The sequence below is a fragment of the Triticum dicoccoides genome, chromosome 4B, assembly GCF_002162155.2.
Source record: "Triticum dicoccoides isolate Atlit2015 ecotype Zavitan chromosome 4B, WEW_v2.0, whole genome shotgun sequence".
In the NCBI taxonomy this organism is placed as follows: Eukaryota; Viridiplantae; Streptophyta; class Magnoliopsida; order Poales; family Poaceae; genus Triticum; species Triticum dicoccoides.
In genome coordinates, this window is record NC_041387.1 from 451,213,053 (window position 1) to 451,226,383 (window position 13,331).

Here is a 13,331-nt window from a genome sequence, read left to right on the forward strand (position 1 = left end):
TCCAGATCGAGGAGGAGAGGGGAGAGATGAGGGGGATCGTGGGGGGGGGGCAGTGGGGCAACGGGTTAGGGTTTGGGTGTCACGGGGGTTATGGAGGTGTGGGGGTGGGCCGGCCTAGTCGGCTTGGTGGCCAGCTGGGCCAGTTGGCCCATTGGGGGGGGGTTCTCCTTTTATCTTTTCCTTTTTTTGTTTGTTTTAGTTTTACTTTTTGTTATTTTTGTTTTCTGTTTTATCTTAGTTACATATTAATTTTAGTTTAGTAAAATATGACTATAGCCCCTAAAATAACGTTTCAGAACAATCCACTACTGTAAAAAGTTTTGGCCCGATATAAAATAGTTTAGTATTTTCTAAAATACCAAAGGCGTTTAAATAGTGGTTTTTGCTACTGTTTAAATCATTTGAGAGTATTTAAACATTTTATAAAAGTGTGGTTTCTCCAACATAATTACCTATGCATTAGTTGGATCACTCCGAACATTTTAGTTTTAATATTTGAAAACTTTTATTGTTTGATTGATTTTGAATTTGAATTCGAATCGGTTTCGAACTAACACGAGGTTAGCAACAGTAACCATGGTGATGTGGCATCGTTAACGCGGGATTACTGTAGCCTAATTATCCGGGCGTCACAATTCTCCTCCACTACAAGAAATCTCGTCCCGAGATTTAAGAGGGGTGTAAGGGGGGAAATTTTGGTTACGAAATTCTAACGATTCTTCTCGGTCATAGTTGCTCTTCTCGAAGAGGTCGTTCCATTACATTCATGTCTTCAGTCCTCTGCTTCAGGTCATCCTGATGAAGTCGTCGTCCTTTCTTCAGGATCTTCACCATACTTACGAAAGGGTAAGAAGGGAAAACTCTATATTGATGGATTCTAACAAGATCGAGCATCAGACGGTTAACTCAGGGAAGAAGCATAAGTATCTCTCGATTTGAAACTTAAGAAGATATCGAGAGCAAAGTAAGAAGGTACCATGAGAAGTTTCAAATGAATAGGCAATCGTTCGAGGCCTAATCAGAAGGTGAAAGGGTTTCAGGGCAACGAGAATAGGTATTGCGCCTCATACCAGAATAGATCACTAGACAGGTGGTCCGTGAATTACATATGAAGTCAAGCGCGAGGAACAACCTTGGGAACAGGTGGTACACAAGAGAGTCAGATTTCGATCTTGTGGAACTATAGGTTATGGGCCCACCATGTGGGTTAAAAGTAGGAAGAGGGGTGACGTCTTGCACGATCATGTAAGCAAGGCATGTCAGAGAATAACCGGCCAATTATGTTGGAAGCATGGTTGGTACCAAGGGCGAGGGACGAAGGGAATTATTTTCCCGCTCGTTGAAATGAGGCGGGCCAATAGGCAAAGTTCTCGTTTATCGGTGGCTACCGGAATATCATCAACAATAGTAACAGGGCCTCGTCGACATAATTGTACACCGAGGTGTTTACATATGCAGGAGAATATTATTGCTGAGATCATATAGATCACAAGAAACGTTAAACCAACCAATGGAATGGAAAATATGGTTATCAGATTAAACAGAACAATGGGAAGGAAAATGTGTTTAAACACATACTTCAGGGGAATATCCTTCCCAAGGACAAGCAGAGCAAGATATCGATGATAGGATATAAAGTAGAAAACACTTTAGGTAAGGGGAGATAAATTTCATGACATTACCCATACAACAGTGTTTGGATAATTGAGCAAGAAACATTTAGCATTGTGCTTCAAATGTTCTTATTGAAAATCAGAGTACCACAGACATGCTTCGAGATGGCATTGGCAAGGTCTTCAAGCAAAGGTCAGACCTTGGATACACGAAGGATTCATCAGGAACAACTTGTAGAATAAGTCTTATCATTTCCTCATGGAAGAATGGATAACATTGCAAAAAGGAAACTATAACAATAGGGCCTCTGGCCAGATGTGCTAGGCATGACACCACCCTACCAGGTCATATAAAGACAATTGTCATAACTCTTGGAAATATGTTCCAACCATCATATCTGACTGAGATTTAGATCTGATTGGTGTCAGGAAACCTTAGACTCGGGATACCTGAGAAGAAAAGGTGCGACACAATTTGATGAGATGACATTGTAAGATTCTCGGGAAATGAACTAATGTCACATCCCTAGTCTGGTATGACCTAGACTAGCTAGCCATTTGAGCATCATATTTAAATTTCATTTAAATTTGAAATGAGGATTGGTGGAACCCTCAGAATCATTTTTTGAAAATGACCCAAATAAAAATTTCTCCAAAAGGGTCCAAGAAAATGCTCATGTTGCTCTCTGAAAATATTGGACAGAGATAAAAATCAAAACAATATTTTTAGGAGCTCATGGATAATTATTTTGGCCATTTGGATTAATTCGATAAATATTTGCATTGGAAATATATTTCTATATATATGAAATATGGTCCAAAAATTATGCCAATTATAAAAGAGCTCTAGAATAATATATCTAGCTCCTGCAAAAATTGGCATAATAAAATTAAATGATTTAATATATTTATTAAATCAAACAAATGTGAGAAAATTAGAAAAGAAAACAGAATAGGGGAGAGAAACTTACCTGGGCCACTTACCCGATCGGCCCAGTAGCTCGGCCCAGTTGACTGGCCGACGCCAGTCGTCCTCCACCTCCCGCCAAGAGGCCAGGGGCGTGTGGCCGGCGCGTGCGCATCGCCGTGCCGCCACGGCACCTGCCTGCCTGTCCTCCCCCTCGACGCCTGGACGTCCGGAACGTCGCCACGCGCTACCCCGCACCGCTCTCACTCCCTCTCCCTCGCCCTCCTCCTCTCCCCCTGCTCTCTCTCTCTCACCCGAGAACCACCGCCGTCGCCGTTCGCCATAGCCATCGCCACTGACCTCCCCTCGCCTCCCCGTCGTGCTCAGGAGCTCCGCCTCGTCGCCAGCTACCTCCTCGCCGAGCCACACAAGCCGGGGTGCCCCGAGGAGCCGCCATCGCCGTCATCTTCGTCGTCGGCCGCCCAAGATCATCGGCGCCCGTCCGTCGTCTCCGACTCGTCCCCGAGCAAGCTGACCAGCCCATCGACCTCCCCGTGAGCTTCTGCTTCGAACCCCTCTCCTCCCCCTCGCGATTACGCCGTCTAGGCCTTAGCTCCGCCATGGCCGAAGCTCGCCTCCGCTCGAGCTTGTCGCCGGCGTTGCTCCGGCGACCTTTTGGCCACGTGAGTGCACCTAGCACTCTCGCCGCACCTCGTAGTGCCCCGCTAGCACTTTAGTTCGCGCATTTGCACGCTGCAGCCGCGCCCCCGAACACAGCCGAACTCCGGCGGCCGCAAACATGGTCGCCGACGTCGTTCTCGGCCACCCCAGCTCCGGCCGAGGGCACTACTCGACGCGCCGCATCGCCAGCTCTTCGAAGAGCCTAATCACGCCCCGAACGGAGCCCTGTGGGTGATTCCCGCGGCGTTCCGCCGTCTCGGGCCTCGCCGGCGGCTAAACGCCGGCGAGTTGACCGGGTTTGACCCCCGAGGGTCGCTGACCAGTGGGCCCGACCCCCCCTAACCTTTTAATTAAATTAAATTAACCCCTGTTAACCCCCCTGTCACTGACGTGTGGGTCCCACACGTCAGATTTGACCTGGACAGCCGCGTTGACCGCTGATGTAGTGATGACGTCATGCTGACGCAATTATATATTTTCTGGAATTAAAATAATTCAGAAAATCCAGAAAATGATTTAAACTTCAAAAATTCATAACAATTCAACCGTAGCTCAGATTAAAATAATTTATATATGAAAAATTATCAGAAAAATGCAATCTTTCCATCTGTACTAGTTTCATGCATGACAAACCAACTTATACATGCTGAATATGGGAAACCACATTATGGCATATTAAGAGACTTATTTTTGGAGTTGCATTTGAACCTTTTGTTCAAATGAACTTCAATCAATTGAATACTAGTTGCATTAGCTCAAACAGCATCACATCTACATGCCATGTTCATGCATCATATTGTTGCATATGATTGTGTATTGATTGCCGGCACCGTTCCTTCTCGATAGGTCCTACTCCGGAGACGTTCCAGAGTACCTGTCTGTGAAGCAGTGCCCCCTCCTTGTTGATTTACCAGGCAAGCAAACCCCCTTGTTCATTTCGATAAAACCCTACTCTCTCGCTCCTGCTCTCAGTTATTGCATTAGGACAACAACGATTCATCTGCTACTTTGTGCTGCGGTAGTTGAACCCATTCCTCTGCATGACCTGTCATTGCCACAGTAAATAGTTGAAACCCACTAGCATGTGTAGGAGTTGATTGAAGCCATTGTTGTGTTCCTACCATGCTATGCCTGCTATTGCTTAGAGTTGTGTCAGGTCTGATTCATTGGGAATGAATTGGAGTGTCACGATATGTTCTGATGCTGAGAGTGAAGTGTGTGAACACGATTTGGTAAAGGTAGCGGTGAGAGGCCATGTAGGAGTACATGGTGGGTTGTCTCATTGGAACCGTCCTTAAGCACTGAGTTCTATGTATGTTGTCCAATGACTCGATACTACCACACATTGGGTTCCGGTAACTCGACCCCTCTCGACTTATTAACCAACTTGGTCTCTGTCCAGGAGTCGCAACTAGTTTCTGGTGTTTGTAGGTAGTGCTATTTTTCTACCAAGTGGCACCCGGCAGGGTGGGCTTGGGACAGACTAGGCACACGTGGCACGGTGTACCGAGCGGCACCCGGTTGGTGGGCTCGGGAACCCTGCTCACATCGTTTGGGGCCGTGAGCGACACCCCGGCCGGATCTCCTTGCGGATGGAACCCGAATAGGCGATAAACCTGGACTAGAGTCTTGTGTGGTTAGTCAGGTCGTGGCCGACACCCTCGCCAGGCTTCCGCTTGAAGGTTGCCGAGATACATGACGTGTACATGGCGGTAAGTGGAGAGAGCGTGTGTGAAGAAGTACACCCCTGCAGGGTTAACATGATCTATTCGAATAGCCGGGTCCGCGGTTATGGACTTCTTGGATGCTTACATGGTACATAGACAACTTGAAGTGGATACCCTAAAATGCTCAAGACATGTGTGAGTGCTATGGATGGCCTTCTCGTAGGGAGACGGGGATGAATCCATAGTAGTGTATTGTATGGTGATTAGTGGACTCGTGTTCGTTGTTTCACCTCAAGAGTTTCTGGTAGTCGTAGAACAGGATAGCCACAGAGTCAAAGCTGGCTTGCTACAACTAAACCCCACGTTACCCTCTTGATACAAGTGCATGTATGATAGGATCTGATGTAAGTCTTGCTGAGTACCTTTGTACTCATGTTGCTTTATTTATGTTTTTGCAGCGGAGACTTCGGTCCTACTAGTGTTCTCGTGGACTTCGACTAGTAGCTAGTACCTCAGCTACGATCTTGAGCGGACGTTGTAGATAGTCAGGCTTTCAGCCTTTTTCTTTTATAGATGTCTGTACTCAGACATGTAATGCTTCCGCTTGTTGCTTGATTGCTCTGACTGTTGGGTCATGTGACCCCTGTTTGTAATAATGCTGTGCTGGCTCTTCTGAGCTTTTATCTATATGAGTTGTTGAGTTATGCTGTGATGCCATGTTGTACAGCACATACTTGCATGTTATGCGTACGTGTAATGTGTATTGTTATGTGTGGGATCTGACTATCTAGTTGTTTATTCTTAGTAGCCTCTCTTACCGGGAAATGTCTCCTAGTGCTTCCACTGAGCCCTGGTAGCTTGCTACTGCTCCGGAACACTTAGGCAGGCCGGCATGTGTCCTTCTTCGATCCTGTGTCTGTCCCTTCGGGGAAATGTCACGCGATGAATACCGGAGTCCTGCTAGCCCGCTACAGCCCGGTTCACCGGAGTCCTGTTAGCCCAGTGCTACAGCCTGGATTCACTCGCTGATGACCGACACGTTCGATGCTGGGTCATGAATGCCTGTCCCTGTAAGTTAGTGCCACTTTGGGTTTACGACTAGCCATGTCAGCCCGGGCTCTTTATCATATGGATGCTAGCGACACCATCGTATACGTGTGCCAAAATGCGCAAACGGTCCCGGGCAAAGGTAAGGCGACACCCGTGGGGATACCGTGCGTGAGGCCGCAAAGCGATATGAGGTGTTACATGCTAGATCGATGTGACATCGAGTCGGGGTCCTGACAGCTTTGGTATCAGAGCCTGACTGCCTGTAGGTTTACCAAGCCATACTGGTCGAAGTTGAGTCTAGAAATTCTTTAGTTATGTAAGGGAATTGATTGTGGGAAGGAACGTAAGGCTCTTTTTACTCCTTATACCTCATGACCTTCTGATCTGAGTCCTCCTATCTTTCCTACGGGGTTAAGGAACTAGGCTTCTCTTCCGTCTATCAGGATCACGTGTTACTACTCCATAGTTCCATAGGATTGGTTGATCAGAGTCATATCCCAGCTTTGAGTACTTCCGGTGTAGTCTGTTTAGTACTATCCCAGAACCTTGAGTGGTGATGTTGAGTTGTTGTACTATCCCATTTTTAGTAGGATGTCTCATTCTGAGCATTTTACTGCCGTTATGCTGCCGGATTTTCCCTAGGAGTTCGAGTGATACTAATTCCTTGTCCTACATTCTACAGTCGATAGTTGATGTTGATTTCGTCCTTGGTTTCGTTCTCAGGATATCATCAGCTAAGCGAAGTTTCGTCGCTCGTAGCCAGAACCATGGAGATGGTAGGGATGAGGATCCTCCTGACCAGCCTTCGTTGACAGAGTTCATGCTAGAGATGGAGAGGAACAAGCGTGAGTCTAATCGTTTGTTGGCACGTATCGAGGAGAACACCGCACATCAGTTCAAAGGGTCTGCTACCATTCATGACTTCATTCGTTTGCACCCACCTACCTTTCATCATTCCATCGAGCCACTCGATGCAGATGACTGGCTCCGTAGCATCACCCATAAGCTGCGTTCCGCGAGCGTAGCTGAAGATGACAAGGTCACTTATGCCACATACCACCTGGAAGGTCCTGCTAGTCTTTGGTGGCAGAACTATGAGACTTTGCTTCCAGCCGGCCAGATTCCTACCTGGAAGGATTTCACTGAGGTTTTTCGCGAGCATCACATTCCCCAGGCCCTCATTGATCGCAGGAGAGAAGAGTTCTGTAGTTTCACCCAGAGTAAGATGGCTGTTGATGCTTATAGCAGAGAGTTTGAGAACCTCGCCCGTTATGCCACAGAAGAAGTGTCCACGGATGCCAAGAAGCAGGCTAGGTTCCGAAAGGGTCTCAACCCCAAGTTGCGTCGTGATCTCCACCTGCATCATTGTGATACATTCCAAGCCCTTGTGAACAAGGCCATCAATGCAGAGACAGCTCTACTTACTTACGAGGAGTCTCGTAAGCACACCCGTGATTTGGGATCTCCCTCTGGCTCTAGTTCCCAGAAACGCCGGATTTGGGTTCCAAACTCCGCTCTTCCTTCCGGTTATACACCGAGGTCATCTCATGTGGTGCCTCCTCCAGCTCAGTCGTATGTTCCACCCAGGCCTACTGGTAGACCGCTTGTTAGTGCGGGTCCCCGTCCAACCTCAGGGACTTGCTTCACATGCGGGAAGCCAGGACACTATGCACGTGATTGCTCTCAAACTAGTTATGCTCCACCTCAGCCCGAGAAGACTGTTGGCTGTATTAAGCCATCACGCAAGATGATCAGTGTCAAGTCAGCCCCCACTGAACGTGGACGTGTGCATCACGTCTCAGCTAAAGACGCTCATGATGATCCAGATGTCATTCTTAGCACACTCCTCGTCAATTGTCACCCAACATCAGTTCTATTCGATACTGGAGCATCTCACTCCTTCATTTCTGAAAGCTATGCTAACTTGCACAACCTGTCATTTTGTGAAATGCCAACTCCGCTAGTCATCCAAACTCCTGGATCCAAATGGCAAACCTCTAGTGTAAGCCATGGTAACGAAATCCTTGTTGACAGACTTGTATTCCTTGCATCACTTGTAGCCCTCAAGTCCTCAGATATTAACATCATCTTGGGTATGGACTGGATGACAGCTCATCATGCCAAGATTGATTGTTACACAAGATCTGTTCAGCTTACACACCCATCTGGCAAGATAGTCACCGTCTCCACTAGAGTTGCAAAGCGTCAGCTCTATTCTCTTAATGCCAGCCCTCTTCCAGACCTTGAAGATATCCCGGTAGTCCGCGACTTTCCGGATGTCTTTCCAGAGGAACTGCCAGGTGTTCCACCTGACAGAGATGTAGAGTTCGTCATAGATCTTATCCCAGGAACAGCTCCAATCTCCCGGAGACCTTACAAGATGGCACCCCTAGAACTAGCCGAGCTTAAGAAACAACTCGATGAGTCCTTGCAAAAGGGTTTCATCCGTCCTAGCTCTTCTCCTTGGGCTTGCCCCGTCCTCTTTGTCAAGAAGAAAGACGGTACGGACCGGATGGTCGTTGATTATCGTCCCGTTAATTTGGTCACGATAAAGAACAAGTATCCGCTCCCCAGGATCAACGACCTGTATGATCAGCTCGCTGGATCCTCAGTCTTCTCCAAGATGGATTTAAGGTTAGGATACCACCAAATCAAAATCAGAAGCGGGGACATTCCCAAGACAGCTTTTGTTACTCGTTATGGTCAGTACGAGTACACCGTCATGTCCTTCGGTCTAACCAACGCCCCAGCCACATTCTCCCGCTTGATGAACTCGATCTTCATGGAGTACTTAGATAAGTTCGTCGTGGTTTACCTCGATGATATTCTTATTTACTCGAAGAACGAGGAAGAGCATGCCGAACATCTTAGACTTGTTTTAGAAAAACTCAGAGAGCACCGCCTTTATGCCAAGTTCTCCAAGTGTGAATTTTGGTTGCCAGAAGTGACCTACCTAGGCCACGTAATCTCTGGTAAGGGCATTGCTATCAATCCCGAGAGAGTTCAAGCCGTTCTCGATTGGACTCCACCTGAGACCGTTAAACAAGTTAGGAGTTTCCTTGGGCTAGCCAGTTATTGTCGCCGCTTTGTTGAAAACTTCTCCAAAGTAGCCAAACCCCTCACGGAACTTCTCAAGAAAGATAAAAAGTTCGAGTGGTCCCCACAGCGTGAGTACAGTTTTCAGGAACTGAAAAGACGCCTGACTTCTGCTCCCATACTTGTGCCACCGGATTTCACAAAAGACTTTATTATCTACTGCGATGCCTCACGACAGGGACTAGGTTGCATCCTTATGCAGGATCGTCATGTGATTGCCTATGCATCCCGACAGTTGCATCCACATGAGGAGAATTATCCTACACATGATCTAGAGCTTGCAGCCGTAGTCTATGCACTGAAGACCTGGCGACATTATCTCCTTGGTAAACGTTGCGAGATCTACACCGATCACCAGAGTCTCAAGTATATCTTCACCCAACCAGATTTGAACCTTGGGCAAAGACGTTGGCTGGAGTTAAGCACAGATTATGATCTAGGGATTACCTACACCCCAGGCAAGGCCAATGTCATGGCTGATGCTCTAAGCCGTAAATCCTATTGCAACAATCTCATGTTGCAGCAAGGCCAACCACTTCTCCATGAGGAATTCTGTAAGCTTAACCTTCACATTGCTCCTCGCGGATTCCTTTCTACCTTGGTGGCGAAACCTACCGTTGTGGATCTTATCATCGAAGCCCAGAAACATGATACGGGGATTACCCGGATCAAGAGAAACGTTAAGAAGGGAGTTGGTGGATGTTTCTCTATGGATGATCGTGGTGTTGTTTTCTTTGAGAATCGCTTGGTGGTTCCCAAGAAGCAACATCTTCGTCAGTTGATTCTTAAGGAGACGCATGAATCTCCTCTCACCATTCATCCCGGTAGTACTAAGATGTATCAGGACCTACGCCAGAGGTTCTGGTGGACTAGGATGAAGAGAGAAATCGCTGAGTTCATTGCTAAATGTGACATATGTCGTCGCGTTAAGGCAGAGCATCAAAGACCTGCTGGCACCCTTCAGCCTTTAGCTATTCCTGAATGGAAATGGGATAAAGTTGGTATGGACTTCATCACCGGCTTTCCCAGGACCAAGAGAGGGAATAACGCTATCTTCGTAGTCATTGATCGTCTTTCCAAAGTGGCTCACTTCCTCCCTGTTCGAGAAAATATCACTGCTAGTCAGCTTGCTGACTTATATATTTCTCGAATAGTGTCACTCCATGGTGTTCCACTAGAGATCAATTCAGACCGTGGAAGCCTTTTCACTTCTCATTTCTGGGAGAGCTTCCAAACTGCCATGGGAACCCATCTTTCTTTCAGTACCGCTTTCCACCCTCAGTCGAGTGGTCAGGTGGAACGGGTCAATCAAATTCTCGAAGACATGCTCAGAGCTTGTATTATCTCATTCGGTATGGATTGGGAGAAATGTCTTCCTTTTGCCGAGTTTGCTTATAACAATAGCTACCAATCCAGCCTCAAGAAAGCTCCTTTTGAGGTTCTCTATGGACGAAGATGTCGAACACCTTTGAACTGGTCAGAAACCGGTGAAAGACAATTCTTTGGACCGGACATGATCCAGGAGGCAGAAGAGCAAGTTCGCATCATTCGTGAGAATCTGAAAACAGCCCAGTCTCGTCAGAAAAGTCAGTACGATCGTCATCATAAGGATATGACTTATGAAATTGGCGACCAAGCTTACCTTCGGGTTACTCCTTTGAAGGGTACCCATCGTTTCGGTATCAAGGGCAAGTTGGCTCCTCTTTACATTGGTCCTTTTCATATTCTCGCTAAACGAGGAGAGGTTGCCTACCAATTGGAATTACCCCCACATCTTTCTCGAGTTCATGATGTCTTCCACGTCTCTCAACTCAGGCGTTGTTTCTCGGATCCTATCCGTGGAGTGGACCACGAAACGCTTGATCTCCAAGATAACCTCACATACCGAGAGTACCCGGTTCGCATTCTTGATCAAGCAGAGCGTGTCACTCGACGTCAGAACATCAAGTTTCTCAAAGTTCAGTGGTCTCATCATTCCGAGAGAGAAGCTACTTGGGAGCGAGAAGATCGTCTTCAACTGGAGTACCCCGCTTTCTTTCCGTCGACCCCTGAATCTCGAGACGAGATTCTTTCAAGTGGGGGCGAGTTGTCACATCCCTAGTCTGGTATGACCTAGACTAGCTAGCCATTTGAGCATCATATTTAAATTTCATTTAAATTTGAAATGAGGATTGGTGGAACCCTCAGAATCATTTTTTGAAAATGACCCAAATAAAAATTTCTCCAAAATGGTCCAAGAAAATGCTCATGTTGCTCTATTTATGTTTTTGCAGCGGAGACTTCGGTCCTACTAGTGTTCTCGTGGACTTCGACTAGTAGCTAGTACCTCAGCTACGATCTTGAGCGGACGTTGTAGATAGTCAGGCTTTCAGCCTTTTTCTTTTATAGATGTATGTACTCAGACATGTAATGCTTCCGCTTGTTGCTTGATTGCTCTGACTGTTGGGTCATGTGACCCCTGTTTGTAATAATGCTGTGCTGGCTCTTCTGAGCTTTTATCTATATGAGTTGTTGAGTTATGCTGTGATGCCATGTTGTACAGCACATACTTGCATGTTATGCGTACGTGTAATGTGTATTGTTATGTGTGGGATCTGACTATCTAGTTGTATATTCTTAGTAGCCTCTCTTACCGGGAAATGTCTCCTAGTGCTTCCACTGAGCCCTGGTAGCTTGCTACTGCTCCGGAACACTTAGGCAGGCCGGCATGTGTCCTTCTTCGATCCTATGTCTGTCCCTTCGGGGAAATGTCACGCGATGAATACCGGAGTCCTGCTAGCCCGCTACAGCCCGGTTCACCGGAGTCCTGTTAGCCCAGTGCTACAGCCTGGATTCACTCGCTGATGACCGACACGTTCGATGCTGGGTCATGAATGCCTGTCCCTGTAAGTTAGTGCCACTTTGGGTTTACGACTAGCCATGTCAGCCCGGGCTCTTTATCATATGGATGCTAGCGACACCATCGTATACGTGTGCCAAAATGCGCAAACGGTCCCGGGCAAAGGTAAGGCGACACCCGTGGGGATACCGTGCGTGAGGCCGCAAAGCGATATGAGGTGTTACATGCTAGATCGATGTGACATCGAGTCGGGTTCCAGACAACTAAGGAAGCGAGTTCTGAAACAAGAGTTCATCATTAAACCAAGGAGAGGATGAGGGGGTGGCTGCTGGACTTAGCGACAATTCCTCGAGATTTCCAAAAGATGGATTCCCACAATCATGTGAAGGAGATAACATTTTTTTCAGATCAAATGACATAATGATGTATGCTCGAGGGAAACATACTCAGTTAAACAATGGTTGAAAGGTGCACCCGAAATACGGGCTTAGGTAGTACGATCAATGTTAGAATGGTGATTTGATAATCTATGGCCTAAGGATGTAATGTTGACCATTAACTCCAAAGCAATAGGGTTGATAGAAGGGCAGAATCCAAACAACACCATTCACTTGTTGGTATCCCGGTTAGAAACAACACAAGAAAGAATGGTGATGGTGAGAAGTATCACTATACCAAGAATCCTTAAGAGGTGGAGCAATTCTCACAACATCCTTGACATAAAAAGGTGGTAATACTTCAAGGTAAATAAGAACAAATGCTGGATAGCAAGGAACTCAAGGTATAACACAAAACACGGACAAGTTTGTGTTGAACGGAAGGCAATAAAGTGGTTGATGATAATACAAATCATCGAGGGAAAGGATGGTATTTCTCATCATGAATTCTTGATACCCTGGAAGAGCTCAGAATACTGATGATGATCACGACACAATTGTCGAGAGATTTCATGAAGATGTAATTTGACCGATGATGACATCAAGTTGAAGGAATGATGAAGAGAAAGGTTGCTAGAACCATGAGTACGACACAAACTCAAAATCAAGCTTGGTGTTCAAGGCCAAATGATATGACAAGGAAAATCGACGTAAGCTTAGCTCATCATCGAAAGTTGTGCTCCAGGAAGAAGGACCGGGGCACAGTTAAAATTAGCACGATCATGAAGTAACCGATCAGGCTAGGACTGACGTGATGGAGTATTAAACGTCTCAACAACAAAGTACTAGGAGTATTGAATCACAGTGTTGATTCGATTCACTAATCGGTGTTCCCGGTTGACGACAACCCAGAACCCGTGGAGTGACAACGACAAGGAAAGACATTACTTCAACAAAGTTAGTAAGATGTGGTGCAATGGCAAGACATCTTCAAGATACCGGGGGTAATACTCGAAGGTAGAACAGAATAAAGGTTGGGCAGACGTAATGATCTGCAGATGGCAAGTACTTTTAACTTGTCCGAGAATGGGATCAAAGAAG